The following is a 13,086-nucleotide window of genomic DNA, read 5'->3' as shown; positions in this document are numbered from 1 at the left end:
GAAGAAATACAGCCATTGTTCTATGTATTATCAGAGGCGTTATGCAGGGTAACTAATTGCTGGATGATTCATTCTATGTCTTCAGTTACATTTTCTTTTCCTAGCTTACATAATAGAATAAAGGATATATTTTCAGAAAAAAGATATTGATGTCCACCCCTGGTGGATCATCAGTGAGGCAGTATAGGAAAGAGGGCTTGGAACTGGAAGCCTTGTACCTTTCAGCTACCTGTGGGTGACTTTGGGTCAAGCCCTTGGCATTGTTTGAATCCAAGTTTTATTAAGTTCAAACATAGGATTTACTTTCATTGCATCCTTTACTGAGATTTTCACTAGGTCCTTATGAAAAATTATTCATGTTTATGTCACACTTTACAAAGAACTTATAAATCATTGCATTCAAGCCTCATGCTAACATGTTGAAAAATATACTATTATCCCCAATTTACAAATGAAGAAATGGAAGTCAAGACTTTTCCCAAGGCCACCAAACTGGTTAAGTGGCAAGTACTTAAGGCTCGCAAGTTCAGTGATGTTTCTAATAGACCGTAAGTGCACCATTTTAGATAAATGGCATATGGCAACATGCCTAGGAAATTATAGTGTGCAATATAAGTGGTATGTATTATCATTATTTGGGGACTTTCCCTTTGATATTATGTAAAGAGAAAGGTAGCACAGAAATAACAAGCCTTAGGTATTATAGTCAGTCACTCATCATTCATTAGCAGTAAAGTTGGTGCCCAGTGACTGAATCCCTATTCCCAGTGTTGATTTAGGACAGACATCATACTATTGATGCCTTTTATCATTTACCCTTCTTTCCTTTGCTGATTTTCACTTCAAGGTGATACACTGCTGACCTATTAAACAGTGATCTTTGTCCACATGAAAATTAATTAGCTGATAATTGTCTGGAAGATAGAACAGTGACTAAGAGTTTGGAAAGTAGAAGGAAGTTCTCTAGGAAGTAAACTAACCAGAGTTTTTTTGGTTGAGTTATTTCCTTCCATCTGAGTCTCATTCTGTCTGCCCCTACTCCTGCTCCCTGAGAAGCTCAAATATCTCTTGATGAACTTGGCATAATAACCACACACAGCTGGACGGCAATATGGCTTGAGAAGGAGTGTACTCACAGCCTGTAATGTTAGATGAGCTTCAATTTGTTCAAACTACTTGCTGTGTCAGTCTGACTCCAGGCATCAGTGTGAAAAATGGGAAATTTAGTTACCTATATAGATAGTAATAGCCACATTCATACCTTGAAATGTTGTAATATTTTTGAAGTTACAATGCACACACGTTTCAGGCGATTGTTGCCACAGTTTGGTGAAATAGGCAGGTGTTTTCTTCTTATTATAGAGTAAACAAAACTCAGACCTGGGGAAATTTTTGACTGGTCCTGTTTTACAGGGGCAGACTCATGTCTTTACTAACTCTGCCTTTTTGTGTGGACACTAATCTTTTGCCTACCCAGGACAACCACTACCAGGACAAAGTATTCTTTTATTTTGTAAAACTAGGCCCTTTTTTGGGGGGTGGAGCTCCTATATTCCCAACTATACATATTTGTTTACAGTTACAATGCATTGATCAGATCTTATACCCTGGACATGATTGATTGATAAAGGGTTGGACATCCAACCCAATGTAGGCCAATCTCTTCCCAAAATTTTTCAAATTGGAAATAGGAGACAGAAGTTTACAGCCATGGAAGCTTAGACAGCCGTGTTTTTCACTGTGTTGAGAAAGCTGGTTTGCATGGAAAGAATGAAGCCAGTAAGCAGAGAAACAGAGTTGGGGAAAAGAGAGAATCTGGGTGGCGTTGGAGTCCCTGGTACCAGCTGTTCCTAAGACTGTGTCCGTTGGGAAAATTATCCTTCAATAAGGGTTTGTAAGAGTTTTTTCTCTCAGATTCAGCTCTATCATAAAGCGGTGACAGGCATTGCATTTCAGAACCTTTAGCTCTTTAACAAAGTGTGGCAACATTTTCGACTTTTATTAGAGAGTTCTTAATAATTTCTTGTGCAAATGAGGCCAATTAGACAATCCTGAAAACAGGCATATGGATCCATGTATACTATTTGGGTTGTGCAAGAAGTTCAGAGTGTACTATGTGGAATGCATTAGGCGAACATCTGAGAGATTTGAGATTAATGAAGTGGGAAAATAGGAGGTTGGTGCAAGGGAGCTATATGTAATTGACATCCACTCATTTGTTAAGGTCAATGTAGAACCTGTTTTTTGGTAGATATGTCTTTTTTTTTTTTCTACAGCATCTTAAAAACTATGCATAAAATTCTCAGCAATATAATTCTTACATTTGTGAGCATTTACATTAACAACGCCTTTTATGCACATTCTTGCCTTTACTTGTCACAAAACCTTGTGAGATAGGGAGGTCCTGTCACTCCAAATGCTTGTAGTAATGAGGACAGAGGGGCTTGAAAAAATTAGTGGTTGAGGAGACAGAATGCCCTCGGAGGTTTTATTGGATAGTACTTCTTGACGGTGTTTATATAAAGGATCTAGCAAGTTTTCAACCTAAGTGGATGTTTTTGTTCTTGGTATTTTTTCCCACCTCTTAACACTTGCCTGCTCTAAATGTCTGAATTCTCCAGGGTTACTGAGCAATCCTCTGCTTTTTAGGCACCAAGTGTAGCTCGTGTAATATCTATGAATTTAGTTTTTAAGTTTTCTAAAGCTAATGCCTAAGGCCTTCTTCAGAATATTTTACAATGGTTTATTGCTTTTTAAAAATAATTGTATATCAACCAGGATTGGCCTAGGACTCTCATAAATTTTTATAAACTTAAAAGAGACGATGTTTTATAATTTGTTAAACTCCAAAAAATATAGGTATATTTTATGATCTCCCCATTTTTTCCTTCTCCTGGCTTTCTTTTTGTATAATGCACAGCTCTCCCATTCTTAGCAAGGAGGGTTTGAGTGCAATTGGCTTCAGCATAGGGATTCTGATTGGGTTAAGGCAATAAGCCACGCCTATCTTCCCAGCTGAGATTGGTTCAGGGATGGACCCTTAACCCCGTCTGAGCCAATGAGAGGGTGGGTCACAGGCGAGAGAGCTTCAGGAAGAGGCATTCTTTTCTCCAGAACAATGTGATTCAGTGGGACCCTGTGAGACATGGACCTATTTGCAAATAGGTCATAGGTAGAATAATAAAACTCTAGTGTCATAATTATTTTATATAGGGCCTGATTTAATGCATTGTGGAATATTCCACTGAATGAAATCATCTTGTAGACTGTAAGCAGCAGACTAAGATACTAAGAACTAGAATTTGTACACCGTGATTGATTATATTACAATAATTTAGTTCAAAGTAGACATCATTATATCTCATCTAGAATTTCCTTCTAATGTGAGGAAATGTTTCTGCATGGTAAATTTGGTCAATTTTGCAGCACCTGTTTCTGAGCCAGAGACCCTTACAACTCCCTGCGGCTGGAATGCTGGGGGTTCTGGAAGCTGGGCAGCACCCCTTTGACTCTAATATGGAGTGGACATGTGCCCTAGGGTTTCCCCTCCAGTCTAACTGTTGTCTATCCCAGGCCTACTGTTTTCAGGAAATGCTATACAGTTGCATAAACAAGTTCAAAACCAGCTCCATTTTTCTGGTTGACCGAATAGTGCTGTTTAACATGGAAAACACATTTACTGGTGAGTCCTCCTTTGTAGTTAAATTCATTCCGATTGCCCCATCTTGTGGAAGAAAGAAAAATAGCCAGATTCTTCTCTTTGGGTATATACTGTAAAAGAAAAAATTCAACCCATTTATCTCTCTCTTTGTCTACAAGCTCTTCTCTTTCACATGATACATTCCAAATACATTATTCTGAAGAAAGGCCTGTAGTCCTCACATATTTGCAACCTGATCCCCTTTCTTTACTGGTACAAGACCAGTATGCGATGGTTGCATTCAGAAGTGCTAGACAGAAATTCATTGCTGCAGGGGAGAACTCAAGCTCTGCTACCAGAATGTAGGCCCAAGTCAGAATCCATTTGTGCAGGTCAATCTCTCAACCTGCTGAGTTATTCTCAGAATCCTGGAACAATAGTGATCACTCTATTTCCAGGTATTTGAGATACTCTCCTCTTCTTAAGCCAGTCTGCCTTGTATTCACTCACTGGTACATCGTTGTCTATTCAGAGGAAGAGTAGATGGAATCAATTCACATATTTGTTCATTCACCAATCTACTTATTTATCCATTCATTCACCTTTTAACTTTTTTTGTTTTTTTAACTTAACATTTATGTATTGAGAATCTTCCATATGCCGTGTACCATGCTAGGTACTAGGGAAACAGTAATGGGCAAAAAAGTCACATAATCTACCTTTATGGAATTGGCACTTTTATTGGAGCTGGGTGCAGATATTAATTAAACAATCAGACACATATATAATTGAAAGTTGTGATAAGTCTATGGAGGGTACTGTGGGACCATAAAAGGAAGACCTAATGTATGGAACCTGACTTTTCAGGATAAAGGGACATTTGAGCTGAGATCTGAAGAGTAGACACTCAAGGAGAGACAGGGGCGTGTGGCAAGAGCATTACAAGCAGAGCCTGTGAGCTGGGAAGAATGCAGTGACTGCAGCAGAGAGAAAGGAGACAGAGTGGCTCCCAAGAAAGTTATAGAATCAGTCCGGAACCAGATTATGTTGGGCTTTGAGGACATATTAGGAGTTTGGCCATCTGACCACATGGTTTGCAAATAGAAAGCACTGTTCTTTCATCAAACAAGGCTGATTTAGTCTGACCTTCCTTTGCTCTGGCTCACAACAGTTGTGAAAAAGGAGCCAAACCAGTGCTTTCTGGGTGTCCCTATCTCCTTCTGGGCCAGCAAAATGCGATAGGTTCCGCTATTTATCCTGTGCCCATCCTCTGCAACCTTTGAATCACAGCTACATCTTGATAAGTTGTTGTGTAATTTCTCAAATTACAGTTTCTTTGTGGGGGACGCCTACGATTTACCTAGCACCTAAGGGTGTTTGTTTGTGGGTACAAATGACTGTTGATTCTGTCTCTAAGCAACAAAGAACAGCTTGCCTCTGCAAGCAGTCAGCCTGAAAGTTGCACAACACTGACATCTGCTGCTTGTATGCAGTCTGAGATTGTACCAGGTCAGAAAGAGGAAATGTAGTAAAACTAAATGTTTGAAAACGTTGGGCAAACGCGCACACACACACACACTCACACACACACACACACACACACACACAGGTGTGCGCACACAGCTCCTCTGCAACCTTTGGTCTTGTACTTCTGATTTTTCAATAATATACAAGAATAGAAGGCTAATTTCAACATGATGTTTTCTTACTGTCAATATTTGCCAATTGGACGAGGTGTTCACATGATAGAAGATGAAGTTTCTGCTTGGCTTTGGAGGAAAAACAATTGACAAAAACCTAGATCAATGTTTTCACTTTGCAAATATTAATACAAGGCATAGAAATAAATGAAAAAAGGTATCAACTTTCATCATAAAAGCAGCTTAATGATAGTGATTTTGTGGATGACATATAATATTTGCATAGTAATTTACCATTTCTAAAGCATTTTAAGATGTCTTTTCACATTTCCTTAGTCATTCAACCATTTATTCACTATATAATGAGTGCCCATTTTATGTGAGTGATTAGTCTAGGCTGAAAGGATTCTCTTGGTCCTGGCAGGGTAATTAAGGAAGAGTACAGCATAATGCTTAACCCAATATGCATTGGATTCAGACTTTGCTGCTCTAAGTGTCCATGCCCTTGTGTGTTTAATGGCCAGTGACAATAACAATGCCTATCTCATCGAAATGTTGTGAAGATTAAGTGAAAATAATACATGTAGAACATTTGCTACAATGCCTAGTACATCACAAGGTACTTATGGAACCATGACTTTAGGTATCCCAATTTTTAATGTAGGAAACAAAAGATTTTCGGCTTAACAATGTTTCATGATGAGAAAGTAAAAAATGGGTATGCAGTTTATGAGTTTATGACTGGGATATCATGAGGGTTAATGGAAAGGGGTAGGTTGAGAAGGCTGGGAAGGAGGGCTAGTCCTATTATCAAAGAAATCTAGTGTCTAAGAAGTTTTGGCTTCATCGTGTAGGGAGATTTTAAGGGAACGCTGTTCTCAGAGTAGTGCTTTAGGAATATAGATTATTGCGGTTAAATGACAGGAAGGAACAGAGATAGAAAGCAGAACCATCAGTTAGGAAGTTCTTACATGGGCCCTGGTCTGAATTAATTGGGCCTTGAGACAGACCAGAGATGATGGTGGGATGCAGAGTAGCAGGTTGATGAGGATATTACAGAGAATGAATCTAGATGAGATGTTGGCTGTTGAGTGTTTATTGGCTGTTTCATGGGATGGCTACATTGTAGCCTTTGAGATCTCATTCCTTGGAAACACAGAAGAAAATAATTTTTCCCTTTTTTCTGCTTTGCTGTTTATGTTGTGTGGAGATCAAATTCTAACCCAGAAAATTCAGTGTGTCCCAGCAACTCGTTTATACAGTAAACAATCAGTCTGTGTTCCCTTGACAGGAAACTGCCAATGGCCATCAGAACAATCACACATTCTTCCATCGGAGAAAGGCAGCCAGGACAAACTTTGAAAATCTAATATGATTGGTCATATGTCTAGATCCTCTGGGTTTAGACTTCTGAAGTAAAAAATCTCTAAAAGTTGTTTCTGGAAAGTGAAGAGAATTAGATCTTTAAATGTAGTGAAAGTGAAGAGAGCAAAGTAAGAAATGGAAACTATTAACCAGCACATGTAGTAAACATATGTAAAACTGTATAATCTATAGCAAATAGCAAATACATGTTCTTTTTTATTATGGAAACATTTGTCAATATTTATCATATTACCATAAAGAAAATCTTAAGAAATTCTAAAACATACAAACCTTAGAGCAACTCAAACCCAAGGTTACAAATCATTTACAAAAGTATGTAGCCTCATTGTGGATATTTTGGTTATTAAACAAGAAAGATGTAAAAAATTTAAATAAATTAAATATTTAACTTATGAAACTAAAGATAACACCAACACAATCCAAGTAAAATTATTAGATAACTAATGATAATAACAACTGAATTTAATAAATTAGAAAACAAAATGCAATTAATAACCAAAAACTTCTTCAGAGCATTAAAGTTACCCCCTCTTCCTTGAAAGTATTTAAAAGAAGAGACAAGAAGGAAGAGAACTACAACTTTTAAAATAAAACAGAAGTTAGAAATATAAATGTTAAGAGATTAGATGAGCTAGAAGAAATATTTCGTGCAACATTATGTCAATACATTTAAAAATATAGATCAAAATAATAACTTCCTAAGAAGATGAGTTGTTAAAATTGGCTCAACAAAGATAAATCAAGGAAGCATCCACACTATTCCAGTAACCAGAAAATAAATGTAAATATTTGTCAAAGATCTACTCTTTAAAAAGATACCAGGATTATGAATAACTCTTATGTAAATTTGATAGCCTAGAGAAAATGAACCAACTTCATGAATGACATAACCAAATCTCACACAAGGACAAACGGATTATCTAAATAGGCACATATCTATAACCAAATTGAATCAATAATTAATAACTTTCCAAAACAGATAGCACCAGACCTGCATGTATTCACTAGTGAATCCAAACAGTTAAGGAAGAAATGCTACTATGTTTTTACAGTTTCTTCCAGAAAATAGAAGGAATACTTCCTAACACGTTCTATGACACAGCATTAACATAATACCAAAACTAGACAAAAACATTACAAAAAGAGGAAACTAAAGACCAATATCTCTCATAAACATCGATGCAAAAATCTTCAATAAGGTACTAGCCAATCATATTTAACAATATAAAGAATTATGCACATAGCCAAGTGGGATTTATTCTAGGTATGAAAGTCTAGTTCAACATTCAAAAATCAATGAATATAATCTATTACATCAATAGGCCAAAGAAGAAAAATTATATAATCAGTTAAATCAAATAAGTAGTTGCAGAAAAAAAGTTTGACCAAATCCAACACTCATTCATCATGAAAACTCGCAGTAAACTAGGAATAAACGGGAACTTCCTCAACTTCATAAAGAATTATATACAAAAAACAATAGCCAACATCATAATGGTGAGAAAATAGATGGTATCCTTCTAAGATCAGGAACAAGGTAATAATGTCTGCTTTCACCACTCTTGTTCAGCATCATATTGGAACCCCTAGCTAATGCAATAAGAGAAGAAATGGAAATAAAATATATAAAGGTTTGAAGAAAGAAATTAAGCCTTCTTTGTTAGCAGATGACACGATTGTCTATGTAGAAAATTTCAAAGAATAAATAAATAAATAAATAACTCCTGGAGCTATTAAGCACTTATAGAAATGTTGCAGGATACAAGGCTACTATACAAAAGTCAACTGATTTCCTATATACCAGCAAACAACAGGATTTGAATTAAAAACACAATACCATTTACATTAGCACTAAAAAAGAAAATGAAACACTTAGGTATAAATCTAAAAATATATATATAAGATCTATATGAAGAAAATGACAAAACTTTGATGAAAAAATTAATGAATATTTAAATAAATGAACATATATTACATGTACATGAATAGGAAGACTTAACATCATCAAGATGTCTGTTCTTCCCAAATAAATCAATATATTCAATACAGTACCAACCAAAGTACCAGCAAATCATTTTACGGTTGTCAACAAGCAGATTATAAAAAAGACCCAAAATAGCCAAAAAAATATTGAAGAAGAACAAAATTTGAGGTCTGACACTAACAAACTTCAAGGCATACTATAAAGCTAGAGTAATCAAGACACTGTGGTATTGGTGAAAACAGAGACAAATATGTTAACAGAACAAAATAGAGTACCCAGAAATAGATCTACACAAAGGCAGTCAACTGATCTTTGACAACAGAGCAAAGACAATTCAATGAAGGAATAATAGTCTTTTCAACAAATGATGTTGGAACAACTGAACATCACATGCTAAAAAATGAATCTAGACACAGATCTTACAGTTTTTGCAGAAATTAGTTTCAAATAAATTATGGACCTAAATGTGAACTACAGTACTATAAAACTCCTAGAAGGCAACAAAAAAATCTAGGTGACCTTGGGTTTGGCACTGATTTCTTAGTGATCCATAAAACAACATTGTGATCAATCAATTGTGATCCATCAAAAAAATTGGTAAGTTGGACTTACTTCATTAAAATTAAAAATTGCTCTACAAGCACACTGTCAAGGGAATGAAATGACAAACTACAGAATGGGAGGATATATTTGCAAAAAACTTATCTAATAAAGGACTAGTATCCAAAATATAAAGAACTCTTAAGATTCAACAATAAGAAAACAGCCAACTTTAAAAATGAGCAAAAGACCTGAACAGATATCTCACCAAAAAAGATATGCAGGTGGCAAACGAGCATACAAAGAGATGCTTACCATTATAGTTTACTATGGACCTACAAATTAAAAGGATAGTGAGATACCACTACTCACCTATAAATTAGAATGGCTAAAATCCAAAACACTGACAAATGATGAGGACGATGTGGAGCAACAAAAGCTCTCATTCATTCCTGGTGGGAATGCAAAATGCTGCAGCCACGTTAGAAAACAGTTTGGCAGTTTTTTCAAAACTCAACATATTCTTACAATACAATCAGCAACTGCTGTTTTGGATATTTAGCCAAATGAATAGATAATTTATGTCCACACGAAAACCTGTACATTAGTGTCTATATAGCTTTATTTGTAACTGTCAAAACACAGAAATGATCAAGATGTCCTTCAATAAACAAAATAATAAACAAATGAAGGCAAGCCCATACAATGCAATATTACTTTGCAATAAGACGAAATAAGCTACCAAGCTACTAAAAATGTGCAGGAACATTAGTACATATTGTTAAGTGAAATAAGCCAATCTGAAAAGGCTATGTACTGTATGATTACAATTACGTGACAACCTGGAAAAGGCAAAACTATGAGGACAGTCAAAATATCAGCATTTGCCACGGGCTTGTGCAGAGGGAGGGGAGGGGAGGGGAGAATGAACAGGTGGAGCCCTGGATTTTTAGGGCAGTGAAACTATTCTGTATGATACTATAATGGTGGGTACATGTCATTAATACATTTGACAAAAGCAGTAGAATATACACCACCAAGAATGAACTACAAACTTTAGTTAGTGATGATGTATCAATATTGGCTCATCAGTTGAAACAAATATGCCACAGTAATGCAAGATATTAATAATAGGGAAAATTGTATAGGGGAGTGAAGTGGGGAGTGAAGGGGCCTATGGGAACTCAATGTACTGTCTCTTCAATTTTCTCTAAACCTAAAATTACTCTAAAAATGAAGTCTATTAATTTTAATATATATAAATTAGATGTTGTTTTATATATATATATATATAAAAAATTAATGAATAAAAATTTAAAAATGATACCTTGGCTGAATGGTTTTAAAGGGCACTCTTTTTGAATTTAGGTGTTAAGGGCAGCTAACACCTAAATTATCCAGATAATGCAAGAATATTTTCAAGAAGCCAAAGATCCCAAATTCCTTTGAACAAAATACCAAAACCAAATGGAAATTACACCCCAAAAGAAAGCCACAACCTAGCCTTACTTAAAAATGAAAATGCAAACATCTAATACAATTTTAGCAAAGAAAATACAGCCATGTATTAAAAGAAAAAAATTATATGTTTAACATTTTATTCTAAAATTTTTAGAAAGGGCCAATATTTGGAAATTTATTAAGGGGAATTCCACATCAAATATTTTCAGAAAATAAACTCTTGGCGATTCACCATGCACATTAACATATCAACAATTTTGCAGTCCTATAGTACAGCAACCTGGTTTTGGTTTAAACCAGTTTCCCCAAACATATTTGACAAGGGAACATGCTGTTACTTTTAAGTTTTATCCACTAACATCCCATAAAATACACTGCTCAATGCAGACATGTTTCTCTCCTTCAAGTTGCATAAGGGGCTGTAGCAGGCAGACTCATGGTCCCAAGATGCCCATGTCCTAATCCCTGCAACCTGTGAATATGTTATCTTACATGGCAAAGGGGAATTAAGGTTGTTAATCAGCTGACTTTGGATAAGGCAATTATCCTGAATTAACTAGAAGTGCTCAATGTCATCACAAGGGCTTAAAAATGGAAAAGGGAGGCAGAAGAGAGAATCAGAGAAAGAGATATGAAGATAGAAACAGGTCAGAATGATGTGAGAATGACTTGACCTGCCCTTGCTGGCAATGCAGATGGAAGAAGGGGCCATGATCCAAGCAACGTGAGCAGACTCTAGAAAATGAAAAAGACAAGAAAGGGATTTCTTGAGAACCCTTTAGAGCCTCTTCGAAAGATTCCAGGAAGGAATGCATCCCTGCTGACACCTTGATTTCAGCCTGTTGAGATCTGTGTTGGGCTTCAGAAGTGTAAGATAATAGATTGGTGTTGCTTTAGCCACTGAGGTTGGGGTATTTGTTACAGCAGCAACAGGAAACTAATATACAGACTGTCTGTTTCAATACTTCCTTAGAAAAACCCCTAGCTTATTTTTGGTCTTCTACAATTAAACTTGAGAAATAAACATACTGAAGGGAAAGTGAGTTGGAATTAGTACCAAGTCAAAATTTTATAGCATTTTTACAGTATAATTGTCAGGTTCATTATTGTGGCTGTGGTGCAGTAGGAATAATACAGAACTTGCAGTTTTAATGTTTGTGTAATCTTGAGAACACCTTTTTTTCAGGTTGTTTTTTCTTTTATGCTATCTCATGGAGTTATTGTGAGAACTCAGAGTCACTATTTGACAGTACTTGAAAGCAGGGCTTTAGGGTGACTTGCAGGGTTTGAAACCTGGCTGTGGTCCTTGCTGGCTGTGTCATTTTGGGGAATTTCTCTCCTGCTTACCCTGCCTATCTTACCCCACTTCATTTCTTATTTCCTTTCCTTTTTCATGCAAATTTTGCCAGGTAATACACTCATATGTGTTAAAAACCAATAAATTTATTATAAAATTTCAAACAGTGACACATCTTTGTCTTAACTTTATCATATATCTGCCTGGTTCCCCCATCACCTCCTCTCTGTGACATGCACCCATAGGTATCCACTGTTCTTAGTTTCTTACGTATATTCCAGAGTTATGAAACTGAAGACAAAAAATAGAAATTCATATTTTACATAAAAGGTGTATACATTTTATACATTATATACATCATATTGCACTTTTCTTTTTTTACTTAAAAATGTATCCTGAAGACCATTCTCTATGTGCACATGGAAGGCCCCTTTATTGTTTTTATTTTTCCCAGTTGTATGATATAGCTAAATGCATATATTATAATTTATTTAACCTATTTATGAACACAATACTGTTTCCAGTCTCCTCTATTACAAACAGCATGGAGGTAAATGGTCTTATACATAAGTAATTTTACATGTTTGTAAGTATCAGTAGGAAAATATCCCAGAAGTGGGATTGTTAAGTTAAAGGGTTTATACATTTGTAATTGGCAGATGTGAGTAAGTTTCTCACCTTCTCTTAGCTGTAGTTTCCTCATTTATAATTTACAGATAATCATAAACATACTTCATGAAGTGGTTTTGAGGATCTAATGACGTATCATGTAAAGCACTTAGCATTAAACACATTTTAACTTCTATTAATATCACTATAATATTATATCATGTTATAAATTGCAAAGTGCTAAGCATAGTACTTTAAATATAGAATATTAATGTTATCAAATTCTGTAAGTGCTAACTTGGGGATAGCACATGCAATCATATTTTAATAACTCACCTAATAGGTAGTAGTTCCTTGCAGTTAGCATATTTATATGTTAGTTTTGCTACTAATTTGTTTAAAATGTTCTTTTCCTTTAAAATATGCTAAAGACTTTCCCAATTATCCAAATTATGACAAATTGAGTAACAGTTAACTGCTCCAATGGCAAGTTACCCTTCTCTATTAAAATAACTTAAGCTGCATTTTA

Source organism: Macaca fascicularis, chromosome 20, assembly GCF_037993035.2.
Source record: "Macaca fascicularis isolate 582-1 chromosome 20, T2T-MFA8v1.1".
NCBI lineage: Eukaryota > Metazoa > Chordata > Mammalia > Primates > Cercopithecidae > Macaca > Macaca fascicularis.
This window is presented reverse-complemented; position numbering follows the sequence as displayed.